Raw genomic sequence first — 17,905 nt, 5'->3', positions numbered from 1 at the left:
GCCGCCACGGACCGGAGCCTCAGGTCAGACTTGGGCTCTGAGGCATAGTCCTGCAATATACTGTGTTGAACCAGGGTTCAAATAGTTAGAGGGCAAGGGGTGGCCAAATTTTGTCTCACCAGCCCAACCAATACAGTTTGGATTGGATAAAGATTGGGTCCACACACTGTGTGGCCACTGTACACCTTTTGGGTACTTATGAGAAGAATTGTTCGGATCTAAGACCAGCCAGTTTTGAGATCAGCAACTCAAACAATATTGACTTGAGGTCCATAAATATGGACAATCTGGGTCTTTGCTACAAGATTTTAAAATCGGGCGGGTTTTGGCTTATAGTTGTGTTCAGTCAAGAACAAGTCAATATTGGGTTGAGCGCAATTGATCTAATTACAGCCATGTTAAATAATATACCCTTGTTGTCTAATTTGTATGCAATGTTCAATGGTTAGGCTATAGACGCTGAAAACCGAACTGGTGAGGGTTGGCGAACCAAAACCAGGGTTCGATTTTAATGGTATAATACTGTTTCTAAAATTTAAGTTCAAATATGGTAGAAAAGTGTAATTATTACCATGAACAAGTCAGACTTCAACTTTTGGGGCTTATTTGGATATCCCTACAGAACTAAACTAAAAAATTTGTATGATCCATAAATTGGGCTGTCCATTTAAACATGGCTCTGTAATAACCAAACACCATGCATTCCAAATCCTGTAGGAAGAAAACAAAATCTCTATGGTTTTTTTTTTTGTAGAACACGAGAACAATTTTCCATTTCATTTTGTTTTGTTTGGTAGGGAAGACAAGACCCAGTAAAGTCCATCATCAAAGTTAAACATAGGGGATGCAAAACTGGTGTGGCCACTTGAAGTCGCCGGGTTTAACCAGCTCTTCTTAGCTCATGTATATATTTGGTAGTGGCGGCATTTCCATAGTTCTTGGGCATCTTGAAATTTCTAGGCAGCCTTATTCTACCAGGGCCATTGGAGGGTGCCAGCAGAATTATATAGATCCTCTTTTGATGCTGTAGATTCCTTGCAGACAAAGGAAAGACAGCACTGATACCTAGAGTCTAACATTTGTAGCGTTCAACAATGTAAATTATGTGCCTTGCAACCTAAGGTAGCATATATAGTTTAAACTGCTACTTAACCCTTAAGTAATGAAGCAGAGCTTCCAAAATTTAGGAGCTTGCCAGTATTATTTAAAGGGAGGATGTTCCTTCCTGTGTCTTGGAAATATAGTTTAGCTGCTAGTAGCTACTATGACTCATCCGGGGCAAGAAGACCATATCAAAGCAGAGTGTTTGAAGAATTCTTTTACTTAATGAAGATGAGGCTTTTGACCCTAGCATTATTTTTTGTAGTTCTTTTCCTTGGATAGCAAGAAGGGTCCACCATAAATTCCGTCTCCTAGTTGGAACACTCTATCCAAGTACTTGCACCATAACCCATCCATCCTTCAGTAGGAAGCTTAGCACCTCCCTAGATGGCAACAGCAGCAGCCGGTGCCGGAGCTTATTCAGACTACGATCGAGCAAAAGAGCTAAAGGAGTTCGACGACACGAAAGCCGGCGTCAAAGGCCTCGTCGAGTCTGGTGTGGCCAAGATTCCAAGGATCGCCCAGAGCCGTGCAGTGGCGCGCCGACTGCTCTCCAGGTCCCGGTCATAGACCTCCGAGCCATGGATGATGCCTCTCGACGGAAGGAAATCGTCGAGGAGGTCTGCGAGGCTTCGAAGACGTGGGGATTCTTTCAGGTGGTGAACCATGGGATCCCGGCTGGTTTCTTAGAAGACATGCTTGAAGGTGCAAGAAGGTTCCACGAGCAGGAGAAGGAGGAGAGGGCAAAATTCTACACTCGTGAACCTATGAAGAAGGTGAGATATACCAGCAATTTTGACCTCTTCAAATCGCTCTCTGCCAACTGGAGGGATACGCTATCCTGTTTCTTCGACGATATGCTGGATACTAGCGATATACCGTCGGTTTGCAGGTAAGCATTGGATATCAGGGTGATGTATTAGGTGAGATGTAGAATATTTAACCGGAACATAACTATTTTATTGATAAGTATAACTTAGCTCAATCGACTAACCTGAACTTGCTTCTTATATTGTCACCTGAAATATTTGAAATTTTGTCCAATCATTATAATCAAGTAAAACTTCTCTCAACTTTTATTACAGAGAGGCCATGTTGAATTACAGAAAGCAGATACTTGATGCAGCGGATGCTGTGAGTCAACTGCTATCAGAGGCTCTTGGACTGAGCCCACTACTATCCACTACTTCTAAAAAACATTGACTATAACAGAGGACAGCTCCTGAATGCCCACTACTATCCACCATGCCCAGAGCCAGAGCCGACCTTCAAGTCCTTCATCAGAACAATTGGGTTGATGTATCTCCCGTTCATGGTGCTCTTGTAGTGAATATTGGTGATTTCCTTCAGGTAGGTGTACACTTTCTTTTGGTTAGCTTCAGGTATGGACTTCTGTTGAATTGAAACTTGCATGCTATCCTTGGTCAACACTCACTGCTTGCTGCCATTTTACATTGCGTAGCTCGTTAGCAACACTGTTCCTTTATCCAAGCATTGATGAACAGAAGCTTTATGGCCCATCAAGGAGTTGTTATCTGATGAGAATGCTCCAAAATACAGGGAACTTCTTGTGCAGGACTATATCAAACACTACCTTTCCAAGGGACTTACAGGGGAGTCTGTCTTGGATCACTTCAAGCTGGGATGCAAGAACTAGAGACTGATATTATTGTGCCAATTATGAGGTTGATTCCAAGGATGTAGGTGTGATGTTGTGTGAGCTTCTGAAATAAACTTCGAGTGTTTGCCGGACTGTGTATTTTGTATGCTAGATAGCAAGTTTTTTATGTTTCTAATAAATTCCTCTAGAGTATTATGTATATTTCAAGCTAGCTAATAAGTGGATGCCTTGATGGTTCTCTTTTGTACTCTGTAAGGCCATTATGAATTGCTTTCCCCTCTCTTCTAGCTCTTAATTTAGGGGCCTAGCTTGACTTCGGATGGTCGAGAAGATACGTTTTGCAAGCTAAAATTTAAGATTTATTGAAGGTTTTCTTGTATTTTGTTTAATGTTAAATATAAAAATGTGCTTTAAAACAATAGTCAATCTTCTTTCCTGCTGTATGAGCCACAACACTGAGATGTCTCTGCCACTTCAAAATTTTTGGTCTTTCGAAAGATTTAACTGCTATTTTGAAAGCTGATGTGGTTTCAATAATTCATATCAACTGACATAAATTGATGTCGACTCATCTCAGTATTTTTGTCCTGCTGAGATGGCTGATGTCAGTTGAGCATTTTGCTCCCTCTTTTTTTTTTTCTGCCTCAAAAAAAAAAAGAGAAAAAGAAAAAAGAGAGTAGTTGATAACTAGTGGAAACCTTTTGGACAACTTAAGAACTGCAGTAAGGGCTTCAATTTTTAATCATCCAAGATAAATTAACTTATGGGGTGTCAGAAATGAACCTGACGCTCTAGTTTTCGGGAGGATTTGATCAAAATTACGACCTAATCACCTTGATGATTTGATTCCAATAGCAGTTACGAAAACAAAGTAAACATTAGAAACTAATTAATAAGATTAACAGGTTAAGAGATAAAGGAGTAGGCTAGAGCTTCTAATGCCATGTAAGAGGCAGATGCATGTAAGCATAGAAGATGCAGCCAATTCACTGATGACATCTTGTATATCTAGGAAAAGAATAGTTTTCCTTTGGAAGGTTTGTGAGTCAGGAAGGATGAGCCTAGAAGAGTTTCAAAAGGACACCAGGCACAAAAAAGAAAAGAAAAAGAAAAAACAAAGGCAATGTTTGGTTAAGAAATCAAGAAGACATACTAGATAATTTTGAGAAAATGGACATAAACATAGGACAATCTTGCTGGTTGAACTTTTTTATGCTAAATATGGTTGATTCCTTCAAGAGGAAGCTGTCAATAAACTGCTAATATAAAGCCATTGTGGTTGTCTAAATTTTTTGTTTTGCATGAAGAAAACAATCCTCATCAGTAAGATATTTCCAGTACTCCAATGCGTATCATGGTGACTAGTCATCAAACTGGATTTTTGTCCATCATACGATAAGAAGGTAAATAGCTCATCAGGAATTTAATGCCTATTTTGCTCCCAATGGTTAAGAGCAAACCCAACCATTTTGTCCTAGTTTTACGAGTCTAGAGTGCCAAATTTCTCAGTCCTCAGCCCTGATGTTACCATTTAAGGGAGTATGTACCATTAGCACTAGAGCATATTTTGCACTGTGACTATTTAGGGCGTGCTCACGGTCTTATGTAGTGAGATGCCGTTACAACGAAAAAAAAAGGTTCCAAATTTATCAGTTTAAGCAAAATTGGGAATCACTATAGCTAGTGTCATGCCCTGAAGTTACAAGTCCTTGGTGTCAAGCTCACTAGTCATTTGCCCAATGTAAGTACCATCATTTCTATTACTACTTCAAATTGCAAAGTGATTAAAAAACAATTGGGATCATGGAAGATTTGCACTCCTCCACTGACATTGGAAACACCAAATATTTCCATTTACGAAAACCAAGAAAGTACTAAATTGTTGTTAGAAGATTCAGATGGAGAGAATCTTCCAAGTCCTCTTCTACACTCTTGTTCGTCCGCCCTATCATATGAAACTAAAGAGCACACAGCATACACTTATCTCAAGCCAGTGCACCAAGACCTACACCCTGATTTCCACCTCCTTGCGTCATCTTTGGAGCCAACTTCAGTACCTAATTCACCTTGGAGTTAGACAAATTCTTGCTCAAGAATTCCAATTTTTGGCACTTCACGCTATGATGATGGACTTCTTCCACACAGCCTCGTCACCACCCTCATTGGCGTTATATAGTATCTATCTTGGTCACAAATGTCCTCGCTGCTCATAGGGATAGAGGTGATTTGAATGGGTTATTTGCAAATAGGATTATAAAGGAACAAAGGTGTCATGGGAATTGAATTTCTCGTGATTCGTCTAATTGAAGATTTGTTTACTCTTCTGAAAAAAGGAGGGAATTGTGCCTCAATTATAGTGGAATTGGACCTATTCCAGTTCAATCACCCACTGCACAGATCTCCAAGTGCTCCAAACTTTGTCGTTCATCCGCCTACATAGGTCTTAAAGCAACCGGCGGATGATCCAATGATGGATTCATGTGAAGAAAGATGAATCCTTCTTTTGCGCCAAAGATATACCCCCGAGCTTTTTTAATTCTCATATGAAGGAAATAGTTATTGCAACGAGCTTGGATCCTCAAGTAAAGATCTACCATCCTAATCATGGTCATTGGTGTATCATGGAACACAATGGCAATGCAACATAGTAATGCGATGGTCGATTAAAAAATATATGTTACCTGAAAGCAAGAGGCAGTTCATCTGGTCTCCTAGGCTCTAGAGTCATCACATAATACAATGTACCCCTCCAATATGCTGCCGACTTAGATCAAAATTATTATTAAAAAACCACCTTCTTTGCTAATCTCTAGTGTAGTACTCGCTCTTCACTTTGGTTTCCTCTTCGTTAAACCTTCGCACCTCCTCAAGCATCTCATCGACCATTGCCGTAGGGATGGAATGGGTGCAAGCCATTAGCAAAACGAATTGTTCTTCCCTCTCTCGAGTAGGTGTAAAGTCATTAGCAGGAGGTTTAACTAGAAAAATAGTTTAGATAATTATTCTTCTCTAATATATTATGTGTAAGCCAGATTAACTTTACATGCATTAATAAGAAATGGTGTGCAGATTCATCTTCAAGCAATTTTTTAATCTGATTTTTTTTTAACAACTTGCACCTTTTTTTCAAAAAAAGTTAAATTTAAAAGGAAAAAAAAGAGAGAGTATGTGATCAGAACGTGCGGTTTTTCTATAGAGTGAGGAAAGCAGAAAAAAAGTTTGGATCGCAAATTTATTGTTGTAATTATTCCTCTCTAATATACTCTGGATATATTTAAGAACACATGCACACAGTCGTAGTCCAATATAAAGATCCCTGCAAATATGCTAAAAGAAATATTATAATTATTAACAATTGATTTTATAATTTGTTTTGATAGTTATTTTGGATAAAAAGGATGGAAAATGTTTGATTTTATATATTTATTTTGTTGTTGAGAGGTGGGTGAGGTTTGGAGAAAAGAGGCGGAGACTATCACAAGGGGCGGCTAGGTAGAGCCGTGGCTTGAAGCGTAAGTGAGCGCGAAAGATTAAAAAATAGGAAGGGACAAAAGGAGAACTACAAGAGTCATGGATCAGGGAGGGTCGTAGTCAGGTAAATTGATTGAGTCAGGAACATAAAAAGGTACCTTAGGATGAAGTTATTGTGCACATGCTTATAGTACTCGTTTGTTCTATAGAATTCTATTTTTAAAAATATTTTTTTAGAAAACTGATGTCTAGATGCACTAAAAGATGTTTTTTTAATATTTGGTTGAATATAAAAAATGACACATTTCATAATGATTTATGTTTGGTTGAACATCTATTTTTCTGAAAAAGTTATATAAAATATCTGTTGTGCCCTTAAAAATAGAAATATCTGATTTTATTCCATTAAAAAGCTTAAGTACACTTTTGAAAAAAAAAATTATCTCAATTTTTAGTTGGTGGGAATTAGACTTTTTCATGTCTTACATGAATTTTTCTTTGAAATATAGAATCTTATTTCCATGATAAAACTACTTTTCCATTTCTTTCATTTGAAAACTCGGCATTTTTCTGTTTTTTCGTTGACCATACTTTTTTCTCTCATCTTCCTGCAAACCAAACGAGTCTATAAGAAATCATTCGCACAAGTATGCAAGGCATTCCATCATAATATGATAAATCAAGCAGTAAAATAAATTTAAATAGCTAAAGTTTAAACTTTAAATTTAAGTAACTACAATCCAAACTTTAATATCTCATAAATCTAACAATATTCAAAAGTTTGATATCAAATTTTAATAAAATTACAATCTAAAATAAAGAAACTAAAACTCTGCTTCTAATAACTTTCTCGAAGCATAACCCCATGCTAGTATAGCTCTCCAAATCAGTAAAAATAGTAAAATACCAAATAATGAGTTAAACGACTTAGTAGGCAATGAATATTTTAATTAGATAAATCAGATAATAAGATAAATGATAATTTTATTCAAAATAAGCATATGAAAGTATGTTAGTTCAAAAATTAAATCTAAATATACAGCAATATCAAAATATCATACACCAAGTTTAAATCTAAATCATATTCTTATCAAAATTTAAGATTTATTTTCAAGAATTCAAGTTTTATGAAACACCAAGTTCATCTCGCTAGGTGTGAATTGTGACCATACTTATACTCTATGGCCGGACTAGATAATGAGCTCAAAAATAATCAAAATATTAATATATAACCTTTACTGGCAGAGAATATTGATGTGCCAACATAAAGCCCCATTGGTAGGGTAATCATGTGCCAACTTATAACTGCCACTAGCAGGCTACTTATATACCAACATAGAACCCCTACTAGCAAAGTATTGATATATAGTCAAAGCGTGAGTTCAAATCCATCTTGAATAAAAGCTCTTTTTCTTAAAAAAAATATGTTTCATATTCCAAATCGAAAGATATATAAAACAATGCAATATCAAAAATTAATTGAGCATAATTCATATCAAAATCAATATATTTGCTTATGAATCATTCCAAATATATATATATATATATATAGACACACACACACACACACTTAATAATTGCATACTATATATCAAATTTAAAAATTATAAATAATTTGATTCAGAAAATATTTTATAATTTACCGATTCATTTAGAAAAGAGTAACATTACTTACCAGTAACTAAGTCATCTTTGGCACCGGGACATAGATAACATAACAGGGATGGGGTCTAATAGGGTCGCAAGGAGGGACCCTTTTGTTAGGGTCTGCCCAACCTAAGAGAAAATAAAGAGCATAAAGATAATTCCGCCCCCTTCTTTTTTCGCTCTCGGAGCAGTCTTTTGGTCTCTAATTTGGTACCAGGCCGCAGGCCGAAAGGTGGGCTAAATCTCTTTCCAACCGGGCTGGTCAATAAAATGGCTGAGTGTTAGGCCCCAAAAGGGCTGGATTTTACCATATTCAAGTCTCGCATCATTTCTACCATACTATCTGTTGCTGGAAATTGGACCCGGGGGCGGCCGTCGGCTGAGGAGGAGGAGCTTCGACGAACTCTGGCGGGCGGCGATTTGTCGGCGAGCGGCGTCCTCCGTGGAGGGGGGACCTACAAAAAGCCGGTGGCCGGGGTTTCCGGCGCCGGCCCTCCGATGCTTAAGTTAGAGGGGGTTTAAATTTGAGAGAGAGGAAGAGGGAAGAAGCGTTTTGCTTCCTTTTTTCTGAGTCCAACCCCCCATTGAGAAGGAGGGGTTCCTCTTTATAGGGGGGTCGGATTACCTATGATGTGATGGGGCGAGGTCGCCGTACGACTTAGCACATCGCTCGAGTTGGTGCGCGATCAGGTGAATTAATGCTTCGATGTCGGAGGTGAGGCCGGGATCAGAGAGTTGTCACGGCTGACTGAACACTGCCGAGCCGATTTGCCGTGGAGGACTGAGGATCCGTAGATAACAGGAGCCACGCACATTGATTGTTGAGTGAGCCGGAGATACACATTAATTGTTGAGTGAGTTGGGGATACACATTAATTGTTGAGTGAGTCGGGGGTTTGCAGAGGTCATGCGCATTAAATGCTGGAGGCGGTGGTAAGGTATGACCCCTGACCAGACTTTGGCAGGATGCAACCGCGGTAGGTGGGCGGCGAGGGCGGACTTCCGAGGTCGGGAGCTCTTCGGGTCGGATGTTCCGGGGTCGGGCACCGAGGTCGGCCGTCATCCGGTCCTCTGATGGCAAGGTTCTCATGCACTCGGGGGGGAAGCTGCGCTCCCCCAACACTACCCCCCGACTTTCGAGTTCGAGCCGCTTGCGAGCTTGGGCGCGGGAAGTAGAAGTCTTTATTATGGTAATTGAGATCGAGGAGAGTTGAACTATGTCGGCGCCCTTACGCATCCCGAAGCATTTATAACGGGGGGTTGCGCCTTTTGGCCCTTCGTGGTTGTTTCGTATGGCGAACTCATGATGGGGTCCCAGGACCTGATGGGGTGGCTCCTCGTTCTTATAGTCAAGGCGTCTTTCCTAGATAAGTATGCTGTGTCGATCCTTGAGGCGGACACGTGGTGCGATCTGGAGATTTATTGGGTCGATCGCCTTGAGGTCGGGTGTTGGATCAGCCGCTCGGGATTTAAAGCCGAGCCGGTAGTGCGGGATCGAGGATTAGGCTAATTACTCGAGGTCGGATGCATTTAATCTCATATCGGCCGAACGGGGATTTGGGAGGCTAAAATTACATCGGCGCTCCACGCGTCCTGGGGCTTCTTAAATGAAGGGAGCGGGGGCGGCATCTGCTCGCCTTTCGGAGCGATCCGGCGCAGCGGATCCATGATGAGACTGCGAGATCCGATGGGACGGCGCCTCGGTTCTGCGCTCGAGGCATCGGTCCGGAATGAATGCGGTGTTTCGGCTTCCGAGGCCGACACGTGGCGTAATTCAAATGGGGGGTGGAAACCAAACCCGCCGATCTGGGCCGTTAGAGGGGTCTATATAAACCCCCCCCCCAAACCAGCCCTAAGAGGAGTCTTGTTCGGTTGCCTTCTCTTTCTCGTCGTCTCCACCTTCGTCCTCTTTCTCAACAGAATCTCGCCGGCGGTCATTTCCGGCGACTCCCCCCGTAGGTTTCTTCCTTGTGTTAGCTAGGGGGTTCTCCTTCTTTCTCCTTTTTTCCGTCTCTTTCGTCTTTAGGTTACTTCGTTTTTCTCCAAAATGGGTTTTGGTCCGGATGAAGTTGGATCTAGTCTGTCGAGGGAGGAGCTGGAGCTAATCCGCTCCCGGTTTTTTTTTCCAGCCCGGGTTTCGTCTCGAAACTGCAGGGCCGGAGGATAGGGTGACGCGGCCGCCCCCAGGTCGGATCGCGATTCATCGTGAAACGCTCTGGGCCGGCTTGCGGTTTTCCTTACACGAGTTCGTGAGCAGCTTGCTGGTGGAGTACCAACTCGTCCCAGCACAGCTCGCTCCGAACTCGTGGAGGACCATAGTCGGGTTTTTATCCCTTTGTCTTGCACATGGGATCCCGACTTCGGTGAGCGTTTTCCGCCGGTGTTTCCTGCTAAAGACAAACCCAGCGGATAGAGGGTGGCTATATTTCGTCTTTCGGGGTGGTATGTCGCTTTTCCAGGATGCCCCTTCCTCTATTCATGAGTGGAAGGGAAAGTTTTTCTTTCTGGCGTCCGAGGTGCCATGGGGATTTGACCCGAGGTGGGGGCACCCCCGGCTGAAGGCCCTTAACAGGCTCTCCGAGCCCTCGACGAGGGACCAGAGGGTCCTTGACGCCCTGCGGGGCCTCGGGAAGGGGTTCAACCTGACCGAGCTCCTAAGAGAGGACGCCTTGGCGAGCGTTGGCTTGAGTTCGGCGCGTCCCGAGGGTAAGAGTAGTCGCATTGTTTCGTCTTTGCTTTATCTGTTTCGTCCTGGAAAGCGACTCTTTGGCAAGAGAATAGAAATTAATGCAACCCAAAATCCGAACGAAGCAACCAAAAAGCATAAATATTGGAATCCCTTCTAGTCTTCGGAAACAGGTTGTATCTTTGGCGCCAAAGAAGGATTACCCTTCCTCGATGCGAATCCCCTATTGAATCATCCACGGCTTATTATTATTATTATTATTTTTTTCTTCGAAACGAATGTATCATACATAGCGGATACAAATACATTAAAAAAAAATCAAAAGATAATAAGTCTCGAAATGCACAGGATAGTCCCCTCTTCCCCAGCCACAGGATCTCTCCAGAGTGCACTACAAGAAACTAGGACATTAGCGACGCTTTTTTTGGCTATTAGCGATGCTTAAAAGCGTCGGTAAAGCATCGCCTATGCTACAGTGGAAAAAATATTTTCCGACGCTTTTAAAAGCGTCGCTAATTCCAGTTTCCCGACGCTTTAAAGCGTCGCGAATTCCCATTTGCAAAAAAATTACCATTTGCGGTCTGCATCTTCTCCTCCATTCAGAAATACAAACAACCTCCCCGATCGGTACCTTCATTCCATTCGTGCAGAGTGGTTGGGTTTGGCTATATAAACAATTTTTTTTTTAGATCCGTCGATGTGGGACTAAAATGAGGTAATTTTTTGGCTTCCAACGACGCTTTTAAGCGTCGTTATTTAACAACGCTAAAAAGCATCGTTAAAAGTGTCGTCAATTACATATTAACTTCGACAACGCTTTTAAGCGTCGTCATTAGCCGACGCTTTTAAAAAGCGTCGGCAAATGTTGACGGAAAAATTTTTTTGCCGACGCTTGGAATAAGCGTCGGCAAATAAGAGTCGGTAATGTTCTTTTTTTGTGTAGTGGTGGTAAGCTATATAGGAGGCTATTCAATCTGTTGCTCAGTTGGCCTCTCGATGTACATGCCTGACCTGCAGGGCCATCCCACCACTCACAATCTTTCGAATATTCCTAACGAGCAGATGGTAATCACCCATCCCTCCCATACTTTGCTGGATCCAACCAATGACAATAGTCGAGTTGCCCTCAGGCACTAAGATATTGGCTTGCAAGACGTACCAGGCATATTTTAGGCCGGTCCAAGCAGCCCTCAACTTTGCCCGCAAAATAGAGGTATTGAAAATTTGGCAACTACCAGTCACAATCACCCTGAAGTATGGACCCTTAATGGCAAAGCTTGCTCCTCCCGTACTATCAGTGCCAAAGAAGGATTCTCTTTCTTCGGTGAGAATCCACCGTTGGATCATCCAATACTTGCTTAGACATCAATGGAAATAGATAAATGATGGAGTTTGGAGTATTTAGAGATTTGTGTAATGCGCGGTCCGATGATGGATTCGCGCAAAGAAATAGGAGGATTCTTTGGAGATCTGATGGTGGACTCCTACGAATCCTCCCCTTCCTTCGTCCTTGCCTCCTGGGTCCTTAGCAGTCTACATCCACGAACTTTTTATTTTTAATTTTTTTTAGAACAGGAGGGATGTTAAATCTTGCCGGCGTTGGCGCTATGTACTTGAAAAGAAGAAGAAAAGAAGGTTTGTGAACTTCATTCATCTTTATGAATTAATATACCACAAATATTTTACAATTTTCTCATACTAAATTACAAGAAAAGAAATTAAAATAAGTTTCTGCAGCAATTATTTCAAACAGGCTGGACATAATCTATCGTATGCACACATCCATATTAATAACTTGAATACGATATCCAACTGATTCATATCGAAAATATCTTCTTGGGGATTCTAGTTAATGAAATTTTGTATATCAAACCCATTATTTGAGGTTTAACTTGCACAGATTTTAAAGCACTCCAATTTTTTTTTTTTTTTTTTTTGATCTATCTGTATAGACCTCGAAATGGCTGCTGTATGATCCAACTGTTGATGTCATGAAACAAGGAGAACCATTTTTTTTGTGAGAAAGATGGATGCAACTCAAACGCTATTATTTGAATGTGGTGAAGAATTCATCTCGATTGGTTTTAACTTATGTACATCATCAACTCAGGAGTAGTCTGGCCCTTTCATAAATCTCTTTGGAAAGTTCACGTGCCTCCAAAAAAATTCTTGCCAAGAAAGATTTATGGACGGTGTTCCTTATGCGACTCTAATACCAAGCCGATGGACCAACTCCTTGTCTTATTCAGTTGGTATGAAGACGTGGGACCAGCTAGCTGCTGGCTTTCTTGGAATGAGCAATGCAGAAGACACAGTCTTACTGCCCCAACTTGATATGTTAGGACTTAAACTTCCTTCTCTTTCTTTGTCAATATTTTTATTTTTCTAATAATAGCTGGGGAGGGGTCTTAACCTTCCTGAGAGAGACACGGGGGCCAAATTTTCTTTGAGGACCTCACTTTTCAACAGGCCTGAACTCCTGACCTCTTCCATGAAAGCAACAGGATCGTACACCAGAGTCCAAATCCCCTCGAGTCCGTGATCAAACTCGACAATTTGGTTCCATGCTCACAGCCATCCATGCATTGCATGCACTCCCATGTACAACGTGACCATCGTGCAATACATAGATGACCATGATCATGGAAACCGGACCGTCTAAATTTAATCCTTATCCTCAAAGTACCCAAGCTTGCCATGAAAGATCGATCTATAATTCAGTTTGCTCGAACCACGAGCTTTCACATCAAACAGTCACAAAGAAAAGCCATAACCATACCCAACCCAAACAGAGCACCAAAAGCCGCATTTGTCGATGCCGAACAGAACCCAGAACATTAGGCAACCACTAGTTTTTTACGCAGGAACGCAACCGGCCATTCGACAAACGGAGAGCAGGTAATCAGAGACTAGATCTTTTTTTTGGCCAAAGAGACTAGATCTTTCGATGCATATTGACCCCAAGGCGGACCAATTTGTTCACGGCAACGACAAGTTAATCACAGTAACAGAAATCTGTTTTGCAACTTTACATAAAAAATAAAAATGGCAGCCATTTGGCAACCCTTCGTTCGGTTCCTCCGCAGTTTCCTTGTATGCTTCCGACGCTCCTCCAGTCTAATCCGCACACGGTTTTTAATCTTTCGCGAGGGGGAAGAAAAGATGCACCACGCATGCGTCGTCCCCATGGACTTTTCTTTTCTTTTCTAGAAGTCCCGGTACCGTTACAAGTAATACCTTCTCTTGCGGGCTTTGATTCCAGTTGGAACCTGAGATAGTAGTGTCCTGCAATGGCGTCGAAATTCCCAGCGCTCAGAGTTCTGGAGAACTCCCGGGTCTCGCCACCACCCGGATCAGTTGCTCCTGCATCTCTCCCCCTTACCTTCTTTGACGCAATCTGGTTAGTTCAACACCCTGTCGCGCGCCTCTTCTTCTATGACTTCCGCCATCCAATTGATCATTTCATAGACTCGTGCCTCCCGAACCTCAAAGCCTCGCTGTCTGTCACCCTGCACCACTTCTTCCCTCTTGCCGGTAATATCCGTCGCTCCCCCGGCAGCGATGACCGGTACGAGATAGCCTACGTCGACGGCGACTCTGTCTCCTTCACCGTGGCGGAGCACGACGGTGATTTCTACGATCTCTCCGACGACCATGGATGCGACATCTCCAAGCTCCTGCAGTTGGTCCCCCAGCTGCCGAAGGCCCAAGATGCTCAGCCTTTGCTAGCCGTGCAGGTGACCGTGTTCCCGAATCATGGCATCGCCATCGGGGTCTCGATCAACCATGCTGCATGTGACGGCTCTAGCTCCATGCATTTCATGAAGTCATGGGCCTCCGCATGCAAGTCGGGAGGCTCGATGCCCGTGGTGGCGCCGCCGCCCCTGTTTGACAGGACCTTGATCTCCGATCCTCGAGGGCTGTACTCGGTTTTCCTTGATGATGTAGCAAGAATGAGTGCTCCTGAACCATCAGCGGAAATTCCTTTCGCCGACATGGTCCATGCCACGTTCTCTCTCAAACAAGATCACATTCAAAGCCTCAAGAGACTGGTTCTGGCCAGAGCCGCGGAGCGGGAGACATCGTTCCATTGCTCGACGATCGTCGTTGCGCTTGCTTATGTATGGGTCTGCCTTGTTAAGATGAGAGGCCTTGCAAGTGATAGGAAAGCTTATTCAGGATTCGCGGTGGATTGCAGGGAACGACTGCAGCCGCCAGTCCCGGCATCATACTTTGGAAATTGCGTAGGGCCTTGTTTTGTAGAGGTGGCGGTAGGCGATGTAATTGGAGAAGAAGGGTTTGTGGCAGCGGCGGAGGCAATTGGGAAAGCAATTGAAGGAATAAAACACGGAATTTTGGATGGTGCAGAGAGCTGGCTACGAAGATTTGTGTCTATATTGCCTGAGCAACCGATGACCGTTGCGGGGTCGCCAAAGTTCAGAGTTTATGAGACTGATTTCGGATGGGGAGGACCAAAGAAGGTTTTGGTGACGTCCATCTCTGGTGCCGGAAACATTTCGGTGGCAGAGAGCAGAGCAGAGCAAGGAGGAATCGAGATCGGTATGGTACTCCCGAAGCATGTGATGGATGAATTGAGGACTCACTTCTTGAATGGCCTGAAACTGATCGCAAAATAATGTGTGTGTGTGTGTGTGTGTGTGTGTGTGTGTGTGTGAGAGAGAGAGAGAGAGAGAGAGAGAGACGTGTTCTTCTCATAGTACAATGTATCCGTCCAATTAGCAGAAGGAATTGCTCTTAAAGTCATCAGCAAAAGGTTTAGCTAGAAAAATAGTTTGGATAATTATTCTCCTCGAATATATTATGTGTAAGCCGGATTAACTATACATGTATTATTGGACGATATCCCTAATTGGGCGGACGCGTGACGCATGGATATATTTTTGGTGATTTACCTATTTGGTGTCTGGTGATTTTGGTGATTGTAATCAATGGGATTGTTTTTCCTTTTGCTTTGGCAACATAATAGGAACTGTTTTCTTGATTTATGGGAGCCGTTCCTTCTCTTTCTTCTCCTACTTTTGCCTATAAGAGAGAGGAGAGCTATAGCCCTGCTAATATAATAAAAAGATGAGAGGGATTTCTATTGTGGACGTAGGCTTACTACAGCCGAACCACATTATCTCTTGGTCTCTACTCTTTCTCTCTTCCTCCTCCTTTCCATTACAATCCTCTTTAGATTCTAACATGGTATCAGAGCTTTGATATCACACCCATCTAGTATCATGGCCGATTCCAACAGCAACACCAACTCGGTTTCTAGCGGTGTCACCACGAGTTCTGATTCGGCTTATGTTCTCTATCCTTCTGACAATCTTGGTATTTCTCTCGTCACTCAGAGTCTCACCGGAGACAACTATGCTACTTGGTGCTGGGCCATGCGCATGGCTCTCATGGCCAAAAACAAATTTGGTTTCGTCGATGGAACCATCAGGAAGCCTGATTCATCTTATGCTAAAGCCTCACAGTGGGAGCAATGCAACCGAATGGTATACTCCTGGATCCTGAATTCGGTGCATCATGACATCGCCAATAGCGTGATATATGCTGAGAAAGCCAGCAAGGTATGGAGTAAACTCAACGACCGTTTCTCCCAACAAAACGCTTCTCGTATATTCCAACTCTCTCGGTCTATCGCTACTCATCAACAAGATACTTCTCCCATTGCTACTTATTTTACTGGCCTAAAGGCATTATGGGATGAACTATCTTTCTATAGCACTATTCCATCTTGCACCTGCGATTCGTCGAAGGAACTCACAACTATTCAACAACGAGAAATGGTGATGCAATTTCTTATGAGCTCAAATGAAAGCTACAATGCTATATGTAGTCAGATCCTCTTGATGGATCCTTTTCACATTATTAGCCGTGCATATTCCCTGTTACTTCAGGAGGAACGGCACCGCAATTCGCATTTGGTTACTTCTTCTACTGATGCTGCTGCACTTTCTGTTAGTCGTCCTCCTATTTCACAAAAATGTACCTTATATTGTGATCATTGCAAGAGGACCAATCATACGATTGATCGATGTTTTCTTCTCCATGGATTTTCCAATAAAAATAATGGGCATCGACAGTAAGGGAGGAACAAATCGTCTCCTTCCAATCAGCACAGCTAGCAAGCTTCTGCTTCTTTGGATACTACCACTAAAGGCCACGCTCATGGGGAGCCCTTCACTCCAATCAGTATCAGCGGTTGATGGCCCTTCTCTCTATCATGGCTCCTACTACTTCATCTAACCCAGCAGCCAATGTTTCTGGTAATATCTCTTGTCTCTCTGCTTCGAGTTCTTTATATTGGATTATTGATACAGGGGCTACACATCACATGGCTTGCTCCAAGTCCTCCTTTGTCACACTAACACCACAATCTACCATTGCTCCTGTCACTTTACCAAATGGTCAGACTGCAAATATCTCCTTTACAGGAACTGCTATTTTGCCTAATGGGCTTTGCCTAGATGATGTTCTTTATATCCCTTCCTTTAATCTAAATTTACTTTCTATTTCTCATCTCACACATACTTTTCGTTGCCTTGCAATTTTTCATCCTGATCATTGTCATATTTAGGACCTTCAATCGAAGAGAACGATTGGAGTGGGTAGACTACATGGAGGACTTTATATTCTGGATTTACCACTTGCACATCTTGCTTCTCCCACACCGCCCAGCACCTTCAACTGTTGGCATTGCCGTCTCGGACACCTTTCTCTTCAGCGTCTACGGCTTTTATCTAAATCTATTCCTGATATTTCTTTTTCTAAGAATTGTATTTGCGACATTTGTCCTTTAGCCAAACAAACTATATTACCTTTTCCTTCTAGTTCTATTTCTTCTACTCATGTTTTTAGTTTACTCCATTGTGATATTTGGGGTGGTTATCAAATTGCTTCCCTCTCAGGTGCACATTATTTTTTAACCATTGTTGATGATTTTTCTCGTGCTACATGGGTATTTTTAATGCGTCGTAAATCTGAAACTCAATCTCTTCTCCGTCACTTTCTTTCTTTTGTCAAAACAAAATTTCATACTTGTGTTCAAACCCTTCGCACTGACAATGGCCAGGAATTTCTCGCCAATGACCTTCAACAATTTTTTAAGGAATATGGGCTTGTCCACCAATGCACTTGTGTTCACACTAGCCAACAAAATGGTATTGTAGAATGCAAGCATCGCCACATACTTGAGGTGGCACGAGCACTTCGTTTTCAAGCCCATCTACCTCTTTCTTTCTAGGGCGATTGCGTCCTTACTGCCACATATCTGATAAACAAAATTCCTACTATTCTATTATCTGGGAAAAGCCCCCATGAAATTCTTTTTGGGTTTGCCCCCCTCCTACAGTCATTTGCATGTC

General features: G+C 42.4%; 2 pseudogenes across 2 annotated transcripts; both read left to right on the top strand.

Moving 5' to 3' along the window:
• The first annotated feature begins 748 nt into the window (after window positions 1-748).
• LOC103696201 (1-aminocyclopropane-1-carboxylate oxidase homolog) lies at window positions 749-6,417 on the top strand (annotated as a pseudogene). The gene is made up of 4 exons (XR_016400053.1): window positions 749-1,993; window positions 2,208-2,271; window positions 2,314-2,451; window positions 2,662-6,417. The product of XR_016400053.1 is annotated as a 1-aminocyclopropane-1-carboxylate oxidase homolog (transcript).
• A 7,100-nt stretch (window positions 6,418-13,517) lies between these two features.
• LOC103712978 (malonyl-coenzyme A:anthocyanin 3-O-glucoside-6''-O-malonyltransferase pseudogene) lies at window positions 13,518-15,442 on the top strand (annotated as a pseudogene). Its single transcript, XR_015976277.2, has one exon. The product of XR_015976277.2 is annotated as a malonyl-coenzyme A:anthocyanin 3-O-glucoside-6''-O-malonyltransferase pseudogene (transcript).
• The last annotated feature ends 2,463 nt before the right edge of the window (window positions 15,443-17,905 follow it).

The sequence above is a fragment of the Phoenix dactylifera genome, chromosome 3 (genome assembly GCF_051530095.1).
Source record: "Phoenix dactylifera cultivar Ajwa chromosome 3, Ajwa_hap1_PhDact_Kaust_v1.1, whole genome shotgun sequence".
Taxonomy (NCBI): Eukaryota; Viridiplantae; Streptophyta; class Magnoliopsida; order Arecales; family Arecaceae; genus Phoenix; species Phoenix dactylifera.
Note: the sequence above shows the minus strand (reverse complement) of the source record. Positions and strands in the feature narration are given on the sequence as shown.